Genomic DNA, 18756 nt, shown 5'->3' with positions numbered 1-18756 from the left:
GTCGGCGAAGGCGACGAACGCAATAGCGAGAATCATGCCAAACGCCCGAGAAGCAGCACGAGACGTCTGCTATCTACTGTTTCGTCATTGATACTCCGATATGGGATTCCTATAATCTTCAAGGGGAGTTACATAACGATTAAACCCACATGATTATGATAACATTATATCGACTTTATATTTGCTATATAGTGGCAGTAAATGCGCATGTAAAGTATACGTGCTTGAAAGATCATTGAGGCATGTACGCCTTATTTCAGTTTTAAACTTGTATACAAACCAAGGAATTATGCTATATTTCGGCTGTGCATGTATGCATTTATGATGCTAATATAGAGCTTGGTTGCATTGTTAACGCTGAAGTTGAGTTTCAATGCAACATTAGTGCAAATGTATAGGGGTCATTCCACGCGAAGTGATCAAGGCACGTGTAATCGACCTTCACGGATTTGAACAAAATATGGAGGAAATGTTCATCTAGGGCCAATATATAAAAACCCAAATTTTTGTGTCAATTGACTCACCCCTCAGGTCATGGGAAAATCAAGGCAAATTGCCAAAACTCTTGATTTTCATTTGATCATATCTTCGGTTCTATTTACTCTCCGTCGGTGAGTGCCGTCAGATTGAGAATCGAACCACAAGATGGCTTTTGAAGAAAATTGTTCAAGGAATCTAGAAAAAATATTAATTTTTGACGGCAGTGCTGCCAATTATTCTATTTTTTTAGTTAAACATTAAAAGGTTTTTATTTTCTCAATATCTCAAAATCTCAATCTCAGACATTTTTACATAAAAAATACTTATAATCTCTATATAACCAACTTCTGTATACTGAGTTCAAACATAATTTTTCGTGAAATATACGAGAAATGATGAAAAACTACGTTTTTGGTTTGCTTTTAGCAGGTCTTGGTCGATTTTTATGACTGTTTGAAGATTTTCTCAATTTCGGCCAATGAAAATGGATTTTTATATGAGAAAATGCGAGTTTTTCCCTTCCAAACGGTATATCTCAGGATGCGCTCATATTATACTGAGATGATAAGTGTTTTTTATGTAAAAATGTCCGAGGAACGCGATGGCATTAGAATTTTCAAAATTAAATTATATGTATTGAGAGAAAAATTAACTTTTAATATTTAACTGAAAAAATCGCATAATTGCCAGCACTACCGCCAAAAATTAATATTTTTTCTAGACTCCTTGAACAATTCTCTTCAAAAGCCATCTTGCGAATTGATTCTAGAGAAATTAGTACTGGAGATATGATCAAAAGAAAATCAAGGGTTTTGGAAATTTGCCAAAACGGGGGGTGCTCCCATGACCCGAGGGGTGGTTCAATTGACACAAAAATTTGGGTTTTTATATATTGGCCCTAAATGAACGATTTCTCCAAATTTGGTTCAAATCCGTGAAGTCGATTTCAAGTTTGAATCTGTTTTTGATCACTTCGCGTGAAATGACCCATATTGCCAATATTGTGCAATGGCTTAATACTCTACTAATGGTCCACCAAATGCAACAAAACAGATTTATTTATTATATTTACGATTAATATTTTTATCTGCTCTGCTTCTAATTTAAATTTCAATTAGTAACCAAATTTAAACATATACTAAAGTAAAGATTGAGACGAAAAAAGCTTTGCAATTATGCTTAAAATTTCATATGAACACGTTTAATTTTTTGTATTCAAGCTTGATTATTTAATTTTAGGTTTATTATTTGCTTTAGTTTTAAGGTTTTGATTAACATTTTGATTTAGTTCCTATGTTTATTTTTGTTAAAATTTTGTATCCGTCCTTTATTTTAAATGTGTGTTTATAATTAAATATATGTTTGCGTCCAATAAATATTGGCTGTTAAAAATTGCTTTGTAGTTTTAAATTAAAACATCATGTCAAAGCTACAAACACAATTCTATGGACCTTCTCTTTGTAAAACATTGAATAAATTTCCTAGTATCGTCAAGTTATGTGTACACAATATTTCCATCTCAATCTCGTTAATTATATATTTCATAGCAATACGCTCGATTTATTGCTGTGAAACAGACCCCAAAACAAGGACCAAACTACCCATTAGTCGACCTAACAGTCCGAACCCCTTTGCTGACGCTCATCCATTCCATCGGCTATCAAGTTTCCTGGTTGAACAACACCGCGTCGCTAGTTTCGCAGGTGCCTGCATTGACGGCAATCTGACGGCACTCACCGACGGAATTTCCTGACAGCTACGACCTCGCTGAATGCTCACCATCACCACCCGTAGGGCGCATGTCTTTTTCAGCACTCTTCAACGCCATCCAAAGGTGCGAGGCTGAGAGTGCGAGCGGAACTCGATGGGAAAATTACGCGGAAAATCAGAGAGTGAGTTCGTGCGGAACAACGTTTTTTGTGGGTGATATAGTTGCACAGTGCGCTTCCCATCCGTTCGTCGTATCTGTGGGTGGTCTTTCGTGGGAAGATTAGGAACAGGCGTTGGATATTTTTGATCTAGGATCTACCGCGTTATCAGCTGATGGTTGGCTGGTGAGCGCCAGGATCTCGATGTTTTTTGAGAGCGAAAAGAGAAAAGTAGGAGAGTGTTTTTTGTCGGTCGGTCGGTCGGGGGAGCTCGTCGGGTAGTCCTGGCCATGCGAACACTGGCTGGTCTCAGTAGTTTCAGCGTGACATTTATGCCCAACGGATGCACTTTTGGGTCCTTCGCGGTAGTTTTGCGCGTCTCGTCGGTCGGATTTTCCCACGGTTGAGTTTCGCCGATTGGCGTTGATCGCGCGTTAAAGTTGCAGTTTGCAGTTTTGTATGCAAGCAGAAAAAAATCATCGCTCACCGAAGGGGTGGAACAGGTGCCGTGTGTAATTAGCCGTGATTGCATCGATAACTGTCCGGGCGATTGATTGCAGGGGTGGGAGTGCCGTGTGATGTGAAGGAGTTGCGATTTTTTTTTTATTTCTATTTCCTGGCATAATAAATGCAGCAAAGCTTCCCAGCACGGGGTTTGTGAAGTTTGTAAAGTTTGTTTCGGGCGTTGGTAGGTACCGAGGAATAGAGCGCTGTAAGTGTAGGGAAAGTGTGTGTAGGTGCGAGCGGTCGTGAGATGGGATGGTTATTAAATCGATGACATCGGTGCTGGTGGTATCTGCTGATGCTCTGCGGCTCCGCTGGTGATGATAATGGATGCTTGCTGCTGGTGTAGCATGTTATCCCTGGTGAGAGTGGACCTACGTGGTTATACATAGTTCGGAGGCTGCTCGGTTAGTAAATGGATCCTTCCGCCCGTTCGACATCGGTCGTTCGAGTTCGTACACAAAAGTGACACCGTTCGGGTGACTATGATAACAGTTGTTAGTGCGTAAAGCTTAAGCTCAGCTGGTGCACAGTCGATGGGATATAGTCGTGCTTTCCGTGTGTGAGATATTTGTGAACAACGTTATTGCTATCATTTGGGAAATCGGCTCTCGATACGGCCAGTGCATCGATGGCCTAATATTTGTGGTCAATGGAGAACCCTTCGCTAAACAGAGGATTATGTTAGTAGCTTTAATTTATCGTACCGATTTGCAGGCAAACGATCCGAAACGAATGAAGGCAACCGCAGGTGCAAGTGCTTCTGTAAAGTGCATCAATTGAACCAAAATATCGCTGGTCGTACGGCGAATCTATTGCAGCTAAAAATACCATCAGAACTATCTTCAAAACAAAGTTTCCAACAACAATAAATAAAATAAACCAAAAAGCATCCCCTATAGGTCTCCCATCAGGGTGCCAAAAATGAGACCAATAATGAATACCGCTGAAAAGATAAAAATTAATTTATATTGTGCCTCGGCAGTGGGCCAAGCGAGCGAGCCAGGCACAAAAAAGGCGATAAAAAGTGATGAAAATTGATTGTCCGCACCCGCAGCATCCTCCACCGTCATCGGTCTGTGAGTCGAGAGCGAACATCGCGGTTCAAAGTGCTGCGCGTGTTTTTGCGTGTGAAATTGGTTGAACTTCCGAGCCCCGCAGCACGCCCGTGGATCGCAAAGGCTAGCCGGGTTTGGTCTATCTGCGCCGTGATAGTGAGTGTTGTTCATAGAACAGAAAATTTCGTGCTGCTGGCATCGTACTAAGTGTGGCGTAGACGCTGGTTCTATCTGACGGCGCGGCGGCATATTGTGGTACCAGAGACCGGAAGTGGTCGCCGGAAAAAAAGAACCAGCTTCCTATGAACTTCAACCATCCGAAAGCGTCCGCTGTCGGGCTGTGAGAGATAAAAAAAAGTGAAAATGGAATACTATCGTAAAACAAGCGGGTAGCAGGTTTCCGGAAAATTTGCTGCTGCACGAAAATAAAAAAGCGAGCAGCCAAACTCAGCAGGACGGCGGCAACCGAGGATCTCCTAAAATTAAGCGGTAAAGTTATGTGTTGAGATATAAATTTTGATAAACATGTTACCCTTTATTGATTGTTGGAGCCGCGTGGAGAGCCACTCTTGACAGTCGCTTGAAAGTTTAATCCTTGTAAATATTTATGAGACTGCTCGTCATGCTCGTATATTTTTATACATAGAAAAACTTGGTGCTTGGACCACCACGGTACTGTAGTTTGGCAGCAATATGCCGGAAGAGAACTTCAAACCGCACGAACTCACTGTGAAGGTTATGCTGAGTAATGGTTCATTATTGTTTCTGCCGTTTGTTGGAATGCGAAAATATAAAAGGAGTAGAACAACGAGTTGAAATCGTGTTTCGGGTCAAATACTTTTGCGCGCTTGGGATGTGCTGAAACGGGGGTGGTCGAGGTAATGACTTGCTGGTTGTGGAGACGCTAATGCTGATAAAGTGTTTTTGTTTTTAACTTCAGAGTGGGGTTTACTTCTAAAGTTTTCAAACCACGTTTTAGGTTCTGACCACTGCACTGTTTCTAGTCATATAAATATGGCATCCTTTTCAAACGAATTTGCTGTTTTTGTTAATATACCTAAAATACAGCTTATCGCTTGCATTTTCTGCATTAAAACCGATGCACTATTATTGTTTCAGCTGCATTTTTAAATGTTATCTACTTTTCATGAAATTATCACTTATTACCCTTATTGTTCAGTAGCTTTAATCCGAATACAGCTAGTGTTGCCAGTTGAACTTTTTTTCTAAGCCGTTGATTTTGCACGGGTTGGTCATGATCTATACACTAATTTTAAAAAAAACCACTTGTGGTTTCTTAGAAAAAACTGATTTGATCAAGTTAGCAGTGAAATGATACCTTTCTTATGCTTACTACTGTTTGCTGATTAATTTATTAGCAGAACACCTAACTAGAGTTGCGGTGACATAGTTTAGACTCCTGCACAAATTAAACCTCCAAGATGATTGAATTATACCAAATAAAATAAACTAAGGCAATTAAATAATTGAAGAATGAATTATGAATGGAATGAATAAAGAAGAAAATTGTTGCATGTAATCAGTAAAATAATCAGATTCATCAAATGAATAATACAAATCAAACTATCAAAATAAATAAATAAAAAAATAATACGATTAAGATAAAAAAAATAAATACAATAAATAAGATAAATAAAATAAATAGAGTAAAAAAATAATAAAATGAATAAAATAAATAAAATAAATGAAATAAATAAAATAAATAAAGTAAATAAAATAAATGAAGTAAATAAAAAAAATAAATTAATAAATTAAAGAAATAATAAAAGTACAACAAATGGAACGAAAAAATAAGAATGAATAAATAAAATAAATCAAACAGAAAAATACGCAAATACTCAAATTAATAGAGACTAAAACTATGTAGAATAAACAAAATGAATGAAATTATAAAATAAATAAAATCCACAAAATACATAAAAGAATATAATTAATAAAACAAATAAAATTAATTAGTCCAATAAAATGAGAAAAAGAATAGAACTAACAAAATGTACAAAGTAATAAAATTGCTTACGAAAACAAACCGAAAGCTAGTGATATAATTATTAAAAATGAATATTGTGAAATAATGTATTATATGCAGAAAATGTAAATAATGGATAAAACATTTAAAATAAGTCGAATGAAATATTACAGTAATTGATAGAATAAAATTATTTAAATTAAGAAAATATATAATATGAATAAAAGAAATGAAACGTATAAAATATACATGAGGAACAAAATAAGCAAGAAAAGAAAAGAAAAAAATGAAGAAAATTATTAAAATATTTCAGTTTTCATAGAATCGAAGAAAATATATAAAATGAATGAAAAAAATTAGGCCATCATAAATATTTAAAACAATATATGTTCTAGCACTCCGTGTGGTTTGAAAATGCATAGAAAGCATGTACATTTTTCATTAAAAAAAACTATAATAGAAATTCGTTCCAATTTAGTTAAAAAAATTATTTACATCCGCCACATTTTCCGTCGATCGTTTTCGATTTAAATAATTGTGCTAACAGTGCAATGTCCAATAGCGGATCAAGCAACTTCCAAGTTCCATTCAAGCTTAGGCAGTTTGAGAGCTTGCTAAGAACTTTGTGTGAACATGGAAAAAAATCCGTTCATAAATTTTTGAACAAAAGATCACGATATCGCGAGCTGATCGATTTACGACAACCGTGACAAAGTTCCTGAAATTATGTATAATAAACCTCGTAACCATGAAACCATTTGTGTTTTCGAAAAATTAGTTTACCCCGAATATATTCATGGCGTTACATTCGAATGTTCGGTTGGGTTACTGTTGTTGTTTCTTGGACATATTTACATTTTTGTTATGATTCTTGTTCATAATTAGGTAATACACCGCTGACAGTAAAACAATGTTCATTACTTCACATACAACAACAATATGACAATTTGTGTTCCTGAGCAAACCCTGTCCAAGAAAACTGATGCCATCTGCTCTTTGCTAGCATAGACCATTTGAATATTTGTAAACCATTTAGTTCGACCCAATTTTCGAGCCGGAATAGGATCATTTTCATACGAGATCATTTTCCGGATACGGGAGACCATAACAATCGACCCATACGAGCAGTGATCGGAGGCTGGTTTTCCTGGCTCTTGGAAGGCGATGAGACTCACTTGTTTCCAATCGTGTTGGATAATGTTACTCTCAAGGAACTAATTAAATAAATTTAACAAGCGTTTTTTTTATGAACGTGTCCACTGGAAAACAGACAACGAAAGAATGACCGGAACGGTGAGAATGAAGAAACGGTGAAAACTCACCTTTACTGGAAACACTGAGAAAAGATATGTCCTCAAGCAGGAATCGAACCTGCGATCTCCCAGTCTCTAGTTGGGTGCGTTAACCACTCCGCCATCGAGTAACTGTGATGATGCCATCACATGCCCCTCCATAGCTCTTTCACTACCAACTGTCTGGTGGCGACTGAGTTAGGAAATGGGGCAAACAGTGATAATAAATATCTCAAGCCTTGAGCGCATAGATAGATAACGAGAGAGATTTGGCCCGATCGGTGAGAAAGAGAGGTGACGATCTGCTTATAGGAGACATTGGGGGTCGATGGGTCAATTAGGAGATGGCATGTGTGATGTGGCATCATCACAGTTCCTCGATGGCGGAGTGGTTAACGCACCCAACTAGAGACTGGGAGATCGCAGGTTCGATTCCTGCTTGAGAACATATCTTTTCTCAGTGTTTCCAGTAAAAGTGAGTTTCTTCATTCTCACCGTTCCGGTCATTCTTTCTCTGTCTGTTTTCCAGTGGACACGTTCATAAAAAAATCCTTAAGAAAGGAAAAAAACAAAGACTCACGTCCAAACAAGGAATATATTCAACAAGCGTGTTTTTGGTTTGATTTTGATTATATCAGTCCCTGGGGCTCTATTGTTACATGGGAAGAGAACAAGTGAGAACTCCACCAACGAAAAAGGGGCTTCGTCCGCGGTGTCGTTAAGAGACGCGGCGCGGTAGGTCTTATGTTCCAGAGCAAAATCCGAATAAAACCTTTTTGGCGGAATCAAATACCCGAGCAAACGAAAAGCCCATAATACCCCCATGGTCATGGTCCAATTTCACTCCCTGCATAGTGTTTAGATAGTGCTTTCATTGGGATCAACCCTTGCAAACACCATCACCATGGTCCGGTAGATTCCATATAAAAACCATATTTTAGTGTATTTGTGGATTATTGAGAACCATTTTATGGTGTTTTGATGGCTGTGAAACTTGGCACGGACCGTATTTATGGTCATTTTAAGGTGTTGTATGGTGTCTGAGACCATTAGAATTTGTTCAGGTATCCCTCGGTTTGAATATTCCACGATCTCGTTGGTACTCTTTTGGTTTCGCATACCTCTGGCTGTTCCCCAAAAAGTGCTCATTGATGTCTCTCTCGTTAATGCGCCAACAAGCCGGCGCCAGGCCAGTAATTACGTTTCTTGGTTTTTATCAAGCTCTCCATTCGCGTTTCTAACGTCACTTACTGCAGGCCTTAAGGACGATTCAGACGATACATCAGCTTCCGTCAACGTCAACGGAACGTCACCGTTCCGTCAGGATAATTGTAATACTTTTCTCTTGTGCCCGTTCACACATGCTGTACGTCAAAACTTTCCATGCCGTTGATGTTGTGTGTGTGAATGCTTCCATTTATCTGCATGTAACTAATCTTGCCGTTCCGTTGACGTTCCGTATCGGTGACGGAAACCTGATGTATCGTGTGAATCATACTTTATACGCTGCGGCCATCTCCGCTTATAAATCTAAGCACTCTTTGTCCCACCTCGTTTCGCGAGAAGACTTTGGGTATTCGTGTCGGGTACTCGTTTCGTTTGAGCTTGAGTTGCGGTATCGAGAATCAAGTTTGATAAAAAAAACTTGTACTCTTCCTCCGGAGGTAGTACCTGTGTCGAGTCGATAGTTGCGGACAAGGATGCAAAATGCCTACCTTTTCTGCGGCTGTAATTTTTCTGCCTACATTCTCATTTCTCTTTCGACGCTGCTGTCGTTCGCTAGTGCAGGACGCCCAGCGCTGTACGGCAGTCTGTAAGCAAAGCAGTAACATGACAAAAAAATACTGCCCTCAATACAGCCATCAGACGCGAGCGGTACAGCTTCTCTTTCCTTATTTTACACTTTTTAATATTTTTAATCTATTCAATATTTTTAATCACAAACGACGACAATGAATGCGGTTCGTTTACGCCACGACCGGCATTAACGCTTTCGTGTGCGGGCCTCTCCCTTTGACTATGCAGAGGAAAGTGTACAAAGCGAGAGAACAAACTTTACTACGCCACACTCTCACCGAGCAGTCGGAGTACAGCAGCAAAACAAAAATGTATTCTACTGCCGTACGGGAAAATGTACTCGGTTTGGCTACCGTTCTGACAAGAGCTGTAGTGATACGTCGCTGTAGCGGGTTGTACAGCTTGTGCAAATGTAAATATACCGAACAAAATTTAGTTTACCGGTACCGTTGACATCCCTGGTTGCGGATAACGCGACAGTGTAGCTCTTCCAATCAATGTTTCGTTTGAGATTATACAATTTTACGTATCATGTTAATCCTCCAACACCAGGAGCGACTTGCTTCGGTTTTGTCACAGCATTTCCAAGAGGTGTCACTTTTGGAGCCTCGTTAAAGGATGCCTCTCGGCCTTTACTACAAAGTTTAAAAAAGGAAATGTTCCTTCATTTCCTGTAAGGGGCCATACACTAATTACGTAAGGGAATATGGGGGGAGGGGAAGTTTCAAAATATCTTACGAATTCTTACCTAAGGGGGGGGGGGGGAGGGTTTGTCCTTTCTTACGTAATATCATAAAACAAGAATGAAAAATGAAATCAATAAAGAAAATATTATTTTCATAAGAAAAGGGTACTATTTCTTATTTCTGCCATGAACACGTATATTACACAAAACGAGCATATATTGTACATCATGGTCAAGGAAGGGCGGACCTCGAATTAAAGTATTTTTCGGCAGGATATGATTCCTAAATTAGTTATGGAAAATTATTGATTGCTGGCAGCATGAGGAGCGACTTTATTGTCGATGGTGTTGGAGCAGTTACAGTAATTTCTTGACTCTTTATGGTACATTGTTCTGTTCAGGAACTGGAGTCACCATATGCCTTACAAGTTAGGAAGTGTTGATACCGTGTCATTAGGCTAACATCCTTTTTTCAAATTTTCGCTTCCGCAAGATAGCCGGAAAATGTTCTGTCATGCGATTGTCAAAGATTGTAGACCAAATATTTGCAGAATGTGAACTGTATTTGACTTCAAGAAAATTCGTAGATAGCCATCTACGAATTTTCTTCGGAGCTACGCGTACGGTAATCATCACAGTTGGAACTCAGAATTAATTCCCACCAGAAGAGGTTTTACATCACAAGGAACTATTTCCGAATATAGCGAAGCAGACTATAAGGACCAAATCGGAGTTTCTCAATATCTCCCAGTAGTTATTCTGAAATTTCTACTGGGCAAAATTAAGACTGTAATAAAATAACTGCTGATGATTACAGTTGAATTTTGTCATTAATTTTCTTGTAATAATTCTTTAGGTATCGTTTTCGCTATCTTTCTATTTAATGAATTAACAATATGCTTTTTTAATTACGAAAATCATGATAAGGTCTTACGTAGGGGGAGTTCACCAAAATTTTACGAACTCTTATCAGGGGGGAGGGGGAGGTTGAAAAGTTCTAAAAAAGCCATACGTAATTAGTGCATGACCCCTTTCTGAGCGTCCGTCAACGCTCAGGACATAGATCCGTTCAAAGCCCTGTAGCAACGGAATTAATTCACGGATCATAAAAAACATTTTAGCAACACTTACTTACTAAACACTTTCAGCCTTCGATTTATAAAATAAAAACGCTTTTAATCCACCTAACAGTGTGATGAGACATTTCTTATAACTCTTATCACTCTCTTCGGATATTATATCGTTTGAGAACATTTAGAACTTGATGCTTCGCGATGTTTTTGATAACACATACTACATGGGATAGTGGCAGGACTCATAGAATCGATCAAATCAGCATAGGACAACATAAGTGTTAAAAATCTCAAACCAAATCAATGGGAAAGCGAAAAAATGGCCAATAAAATAGACATACCAACGAATTATTGTTAATGCTCTGTTAATAAAATATCTATATTGTGGTGGGAAAACTGAATTTTGCTAAAGGGGTTATATATTGTACTGAAACAAAAAAAACCTATTTTAATCCACCTAGCGGTGCAATTGTGCCTTTCTCAATCATGAATCACGAGTATGTGTGCGTTGTTTATATTCATTAAGAGCTTTTAAATGCATATATTACATTTTATTATTGTACATCACATGACAATTATATACAGGAAAATAAATCATTATTCGAGTTCTAAAATTTTGAAAAAGAAAAAAACAGCCACGGTAATATTGAACTGAAAAAAGGTGCGAAATCGGCAAAGTCCCAAAAAGTCGATTTTTATAAAAAAAAATTTTTCGAGATAACATAAAATCTCGACGTTTCATGCATTTTAAAGATGTTTGGCATCAAACATACGAATTCGATTTCTGAAATTTCATGGGGTCCCCCCTTTGAAAAAAAATTTGAGTTCCGGCTTATATGGGAATTTCATATGTGACCGGACGGTTTAGTCTATATTTCTGGAACCATATAAGCGATCCGTACGAAATTTTATAGACATCTATGGGGATATTATAGCTATCATTTGGGACTAAGTTTGTGAAAATTGGCCCAACCATTTCCGGGAAACTGATGTGAGTTTGTAAATTTTTAAAGATGGCCGCTTTTCCCGGGCACTTCCGGAACCGTCTATGGGGGTTAATGTAGTCAACGAAAGTTTGTTTGGCTGTTGGTGACCTAGAACAGCAAATTTAAGTTGTTTGAGAGACATTTTAGCGAAATTTTTACCTTTTTTGCTTTCATCGGAGTATCGATTTGAATCACAATTTGCTATGTGATCGCACGCCACAACCCGTAACTCCGGAACCGGAAGTCGGTTGGGGATAAAATTTAATAGCCATTTACGGGGACGCAACATCTTTCATTTGATACTAAGTTTGGTTAATTCGGTCTAGCCATCTCCGAGAAACCGATGTGACTGTTAGTCTGAATTTGGATACTTCCGCCGGGGCTTCCGGAACCGATGATGGTGGCCAATGTGACCAAAGAGACTTTGAATGGCTGTTAATGACCTAGTACTACAAATCGAAGCAGTTGTGGTCACATTTTGGAAAAAATTTCACCATTATACATTCATTGCAGAATTTATTAAAATCGACATTTTCTGCGTGTTCGTACTTATCACCCTGTAATTCCGGAACCGGAAGTCGGATCCATTAGAAATTCAATAGCATCCTATGGGAACGTTGCACCTTTCATTTGGGACTAAGTTTGTAAAAATTGGTTCATCCATCTCTGAGAAAAGTGAGTGAGATTATGTTCGCGTACACACACACAGACGCACATACACACACACATACATACACACACACATACATACACACACACAGACATTTACCGAACTCGACGAACTGAATCGAATAGTATATGTCACTCGGCCCTCCGGGCCTCCGTTAAAAAGTCGGTTTTCAGAGCAATTGCAATACCTTTCTATTGAGAAAGGCAAAAACGAATTTTTTTTGAATCTATTTGAAGTTTATATTTTACTCAAATTTCCAACGCGACTGAGAACTAAGAAATCAACGCTTTTTCTTGAAAAGGGCGATACTAGCAGTGATATCATTCAAAGAAAATCAACAGTGAATATTTCCAGACTTGGTTTTATTTCCTATTTAAGAACTATTGTGTTTTTTGACATCCTAGCTTGCATGATTCAGTGATCGAAACCCAAAACTTCATAAAGTATTTGAAATTATTAAATTAAAATTTGTTTTTGCTATTGAAATTGACAAAATGATAGTATCGCCCCTTTGGCGATTGTTTACTTTTTCGGTAACACCTATCAGCATTGAAGTATCGCCCTTACGTTTATTTACAATAACTACCGTTTTACACCACCGATTTCGTCCGGGTTTTTTCAATAGCGATCATTGTTACTATTTACAGCTGGTATCAGCTTGATAATCCTAAAAAATACGAAAATAACAGTTTCGCCTCTAAACTGCTAGCAAAAAAAGTATCGCCCTGTTTGTTTGCATGGAGCGTGGAGGACGAAACTTTAAATAAACAAACAAAAATACAGTTTCGCCCGTTGTATTTTTTGCTGTAGTTTAAGAAAGCAATATCGTAGAATCCAAATTTTTAGGTTAATTTGTTGCGTTTCAAAGCCCTCATTCGCATGTATGAAAAAAGCCTTATGTTTACATTTGTAAGTATCGCCCTTTTCACAAAAAAAAAGCGTTGAAATGAAATCGCAGCTTCTGATATCACGCTATCTCTGAAGTGCATGCGTGCATAGTTCCAAATTTTACTTCGACATCGACTTTTTCTAAAGTATGGCCCAGTAGTATCCTTGATTTGAAATATTATCGCTAATCCTAATGCCAAAGAACAAATAAAAACCTCTCGAAAACTAACCGTTAGGGAAAATCATCATCATTACTGAAATTTTCATTTTCACGAATCTTTTCGATAACCTTCCGTTACTTGCGTTAATGCACTGGGTGCGGAGTGCTCTAAAAATCTAGCGAAATCGTCTTAGGGCACCAGCGGGTCTAATTCAGAGCTATCTGCGCGGCGAGTTAAATCTGTAAAGAATACTAAAAATTAATTTCTATTCCATAATTTTCAGTTCAGCAATTCGAGAGATCGTGCTCACCGCAAGCCATGAAAAATAGACTACGTTGTGAAGCGATTGTCACTATTTATTAAAAAAATCACGGTTAAATAAAAAATAAAACTATTAAAAAATTTCAAATAGTTTATAATTTTCACAAACCTATTAGGAAAAATTGTTTAATAAGCTTTCGTAATATTGTGTAGGAAAAAAGCTGAAAATTTCAGTATTTTCTCTATCTGCAACATATAAACCCTTAAGTATACCAATTAATTGGTATACGAATTGGAAAAGGTTCGCCAAATTTTGGAAGAAGTCTATAAAATAACCCCTTGAAAGCTACCTAAACATTGTTGTAGTTCGATGCAATAAAAAAATCCCCAAAAATGTAATGTACCTATTAATGTGAAACACAGTGAACAATACATACAGTAAAGACCCATTTTTATCAATCTCATTGTGTATTTTAGGCTGACAAAATGGGGACATTGACTAAATCGGGCAATTTTTTTTCTTTATAATAAACTGAAGCTGTTAAAATATTCTTCCCGTCCCTTGATGTAGTCTGATAACTATTTCTGATTATGATGAACTTTTCATTTTTGCATATTTCCATCTTCATGATACGGAAAACATGCTCAAGAAAGGATTTACTCGAATTCAATCTTGTTCGTCTGCTAGAGCCCATCAAACATATGTTCATATGCGGCTGATAAAATTGGGGTGTCAATGTATTATAATAGATATTCAGCATACGAAGATGTTTCTTGTGAACGACTGTAGAACATCTTTGTTTCTACTTACTTGAAGTCAGCGGCGTAGCCAGAAATTCAGTTTGGTAGGGGATTGGTGAAAATCGATCTTACTGTCCAAACGGCATAATTCCGAAACCGTAATTTTTGAAATTTTAAAATTATGCAGAATTAATTTTTCAGAAAATAGTAACAGAGATCGTGTCTTTAGCGAATTTGTTGAGACTTTATTGTAGTCATGAATATTAACCTGAGAAAATTCACCATAAATACTTCTTGGACGATATACCGTCAAAATTTTTTTATCAAATGATGCGCTGTTTGACGTTTGTAAAACTCATCGAAGATACTAAACCTCCGAAATCGGCGGTTTCAAAATGATGCTATCTTGACCTTAAATTACTGTTTTTGAACATTTGACCTATACATATAATTGGTCATACAACAAAAATCAAATGCTCATCAAAATCGATCAGAACCTGCTAGAGTCGAATGGAAATCGTAATTTTTCATAAATTTCTCTCTACATTCGGAAAGTGTTATCCTCGTTATTAATCATATTACGTTTTCATCTCAACTCGACGCATTCCCAAAATATAAACCTGTTTTAATCCACCTAGTGGTGCAATTGTGCTTTTCTCATTTGTCCAGACTACGATTCCATGGCTGGTTATGTTCAATACAATAGTGGAAATGAATATTACATGTTCAGTACGATTTGCACATACATACAATGGATCGACAGCCACGATCTTGAGATACTTTGTGTTGATACTGAAACATCGCTTGAAACCAGCGGTGGATCATGGAGGAAGATCCGGGAGGTCCGGGTCCTGCCGCATTTTCAACTTGTTAAGAAATTTTAAACTAGTTTTAATTTTAAAGTAGCAGTATGATTGACGATTTTTAGAGTTTAACTTCGCTTCCTATTAAATAAAGACCCTTATTACAGTACATCTCTGCAAAAGCTAGCTCAATTTGAAAAGAAATCTGAGGATTATGATTGATTACAGAACTCTGGAATTTTCTATTGGAATGTTTTCAGGCAGGAATTAGATATTGATGCTATTAGACAACTGTGAAATCAAGACCAATAGATCAGTTACATATCAGGACCCCATTCCGACAATTTATCAAAAGTCCTCATGATGTTTACAACAACAGGTTATCAATCTACGGATCAGATAATTGTTATTGTAATATTGAATTAAATCAGTCTGCATCAATAAATTTTCAACTTCAATCCAATATTTTTTTTTTGGGTGTGGGGGGGGGGGGTTGTATGGTGTTAAACCCCAAAACCTTCTCTTGGCTACGCCGTTGTTTGGAGTTATTTATTTCGCTTTCCATTTTCCGATATGTTTCAGATCGATCCGATGGTCATAAGTTAGAAAAATTGCAGTCAGAAGGTTCGCACAAATGAACATTTTTGTACTGATAAGTTATCAAGTTCCTTCCAGACAACTTGGAAGTGTTCGGTGATTATTTCTAGTGGTTGTAGATAGAAAAATGAGATACAAAATTCGATTTATCGAAATAATGTTTGGCTTATTTCAATGGATTATTACTATATTGAAAAATAAATAGGCGACAAAGAGTAAACCACAAACAACAAGCCATAACTTTTAAAGTATTCAAAATAGATATTTGAAGTCTTCAGTAAAGTTATTCGCAAAAGTAAGAGCTACAAATTTGCTGAAGGCATCATTTCGATACAATCACTTCCAAGAAAATTTGTGAAAATATCTCACTTATAGGGAGATTAATCAGCAAAAGCACAATACCAAAAGAAAGGGCATATTGCCTCCATTAAATTCTCCGAAGATACTATTGACCTAAAATAAGCCGTTTTGGCGTTAATAATAGATTACATGTTTTTGGTCAAATTTCTGACAATGGGAAAAATGATAAAAATCTTTCGTCCGAATTTAATGTTAAATATCTCTTTTGATAATATACCGATTTCAACAATCTATAGCTTGTTCGAAAGGTATTCGTTAAAGCTGTCTAAAAACATATGAATTGTTAATCTATATTGTCAATTTCGGCAGATAATTCAAAGAAACTGCAAAAAACGCCATTTTTACGCATTCAAACATTCATATCTTGGAAACTAAACATCAGAATCAAAAACAGATTAATAGCGTTCATACTGTTTTTTAGTTCTTTCATTTAAAATTGGTTTGGATTAAATCGGTTCAGCCATTGCTGAGAAACACGAATGAGTATTTGTCCGTTACATACACACACACACACACACAGACATTGTCCCAAATCGTCGAGCTGAGTCGATTGGTATATAAGACTCGGCCCTCCGGGCCTCGGAAAAAATCTTGAAAGTTTGAGCGAATTCTATACATTTCTTTTATAAGAAATGTAAAAAAAAAGATCCCTTGAAAAAATTTTGGAAGAGCAAGATTATTATTATTATTTGAGGAAGATGGAAGACAATTAGAACGAAAATTTAATTTAATAATTTCAAACAACAATGTGCTGAGCTCAGAAAAAGTAGAAGATGCAATAAATATAGAAAGGACACCTGATGTTGTTGCTATTAATGATATAGTACATGAGAGTACTCAGCACAATGAGAAGTTTTTAAAATGAACTTGATTTGAGGAGCCGCAAATTTCTAACTAGGTTGCAACCGTTCTCACGAACTGTCATCATTCCGCACAGATAAGGCCATGCGTATTCCCTACGCACATTTAATGCTCCGTGTTGGTCAAATAAACACTAAACAAACAAAGAAGTTTGGTTAGTCCAAAGAAATGTCACCTTAACCCTCCGATACTCGCGCCATTGTATTTAATGCAACACATTCAGAAACTCTAGCGAAACCTTCTTTCAGCACCAGCGGCTACTGATTCGAGAAGCCATTCACGCGAGTGCCAAAGGATTAATTGGCATCACTCGGCGGATACAATGCTATCAAATTATCGAATATTTGAAATTACATACCACAAAATATTTGCACTTTAAGAAATAATAAAACGAAAGTCTAGTTGCTTGCAATAAAAAACGCAAGAAATTAATTGCATTACTAAGGTGACTCATTTTCAAAGATATAACTTTTGCTGAATCACTTTATAGAAATAGGTGTGAAAGGACGCGGACGAAAATAGCCGACCACCGTCTGCTACATTCTAACTATTCTTAAATAGTCAAATTGTTTGATACTTCGTACGAAAACTTTACCGCTAACCATCAAACAGACACATCCGATTATAATGCAAACTGCCGTTTGAGGAGGTGGTATACCGATTTTCACACGCAACTAATACCGATGATTATCACTTCTTAGAAGGCTGTCATAAAAGTGTTACGACGATGGCACCGAAACTTTCTATACCGCCAAATCACTTTGATCGCTAGTTCGGTGCGAAGCACACAATCACCAATCACCGCACCCAGGACAATTATGGTACTAATCCTTGCCAATTTCGCTGTCATCAGCAGCGATGAATTTTACTCCCTCCATCAGTCCCACACGCGAACCACCAGAGACATAGTAAGCGCTGTATCCCCTTTACCGATGGGATGAGCGGGGCGGGGGATCCGTGCTGCGAGAACATCACAAAGCTCATTTCCATTCCAAACGCCACGGCTGCAGCACCGTGTTCCGAGCGCGTAGCACCGTAGTTACTATCGGGGTATAGCGTCGAAACAACCGTTCATCTATGAGTAGCAAGCATAGTTATGTAGACAGATAGATCCCCCGCATGGCCGATGTTTTCTAGCGTATGGTGTGTGACATTCTTTGCTTTAATTAAAACATGATTGTAGTGTGATATATGCATACACAGATACACATCTGGTTCGTCCTTGTCACTATATTGAACTCTACCCGTGGAGAACAGCTTTCTTCGGCGCGCGGAGTCACGTACGTCCTTCAATAATAATCGATGCGTTGGCGTTGTGGATGGGAGTTGTCTCTTATGGTAGACTGAAATTTCGCTGTGAATTAGCGGAAGATTCAATTAATTTAATTGGTTTGAAAGGAAATATTTTTGATTGAATATTTTAATATTCATTTTTATCTTATTCGAGAAAATTGCCTTCGAATACCGTATGCACATTTTTAATCGTTTCGTGGATTGGATATTTGATTATGATGGTCTGGCCTTGTCTGAACATACTTCATGCTTTTCGTACATGCCCGAAAAGGATGAAGTTATGGTGGCTGTATTTTCTTGCATTTTTTTATTATAGAGGTTATAACCTTAGAGCCATTCGCCTCTTTTCGGGCTAGGGAAATCTCTTTTGGAAAAATCTCTAACCCTATGT

The 18756-nt window shown here is 37.4% G+C and overlaps 1 protein-coding gene across 3 annotated transcripts in view; it reads left to right on the top strand.

The window, feature by feature from the left end:
* Nucleotides 1-2677: 2677 nt before the first annotated feature.
* The window catches only part of LOC131677633 (hemicentin-2), a 709680-nt gene continuing 693601 nt past the window's right edge, over nucleotides 2678-18756 (top strand). For all 3 annotated transcript variants that reach the window (XM_058957531.1, XM_058957529.1, XM_058957532.1), the window contains exon 1: nucleotides 2678-4399. The gene's annotated coding sequence lies outside the window, so the exon portion shown is untranslated. The remainder of the gene's footprint in view (nucleotides 4400-18756) is intronic.

This window comes from Topomyia yanbarensis, chromosome 1 (assembly GCF_030247195.1).
Source record: "Topomyia yanbarensis strain Yona2022 chromosome 1, ASM3024719v1, whole genome shotgun sequence".
Classification (NCBI taxonomy): domain Eukaryota; kingdom Metazoa; phylum Arthropoda; class Insecta; order Diptera; family Culicidae; genus Topomyia; species Topomyia yanbarensis.
Note: the sequence above shows the minus strand (reverse complement) of the source record. Positions and strands in the feature narration are given on the sequence as shown.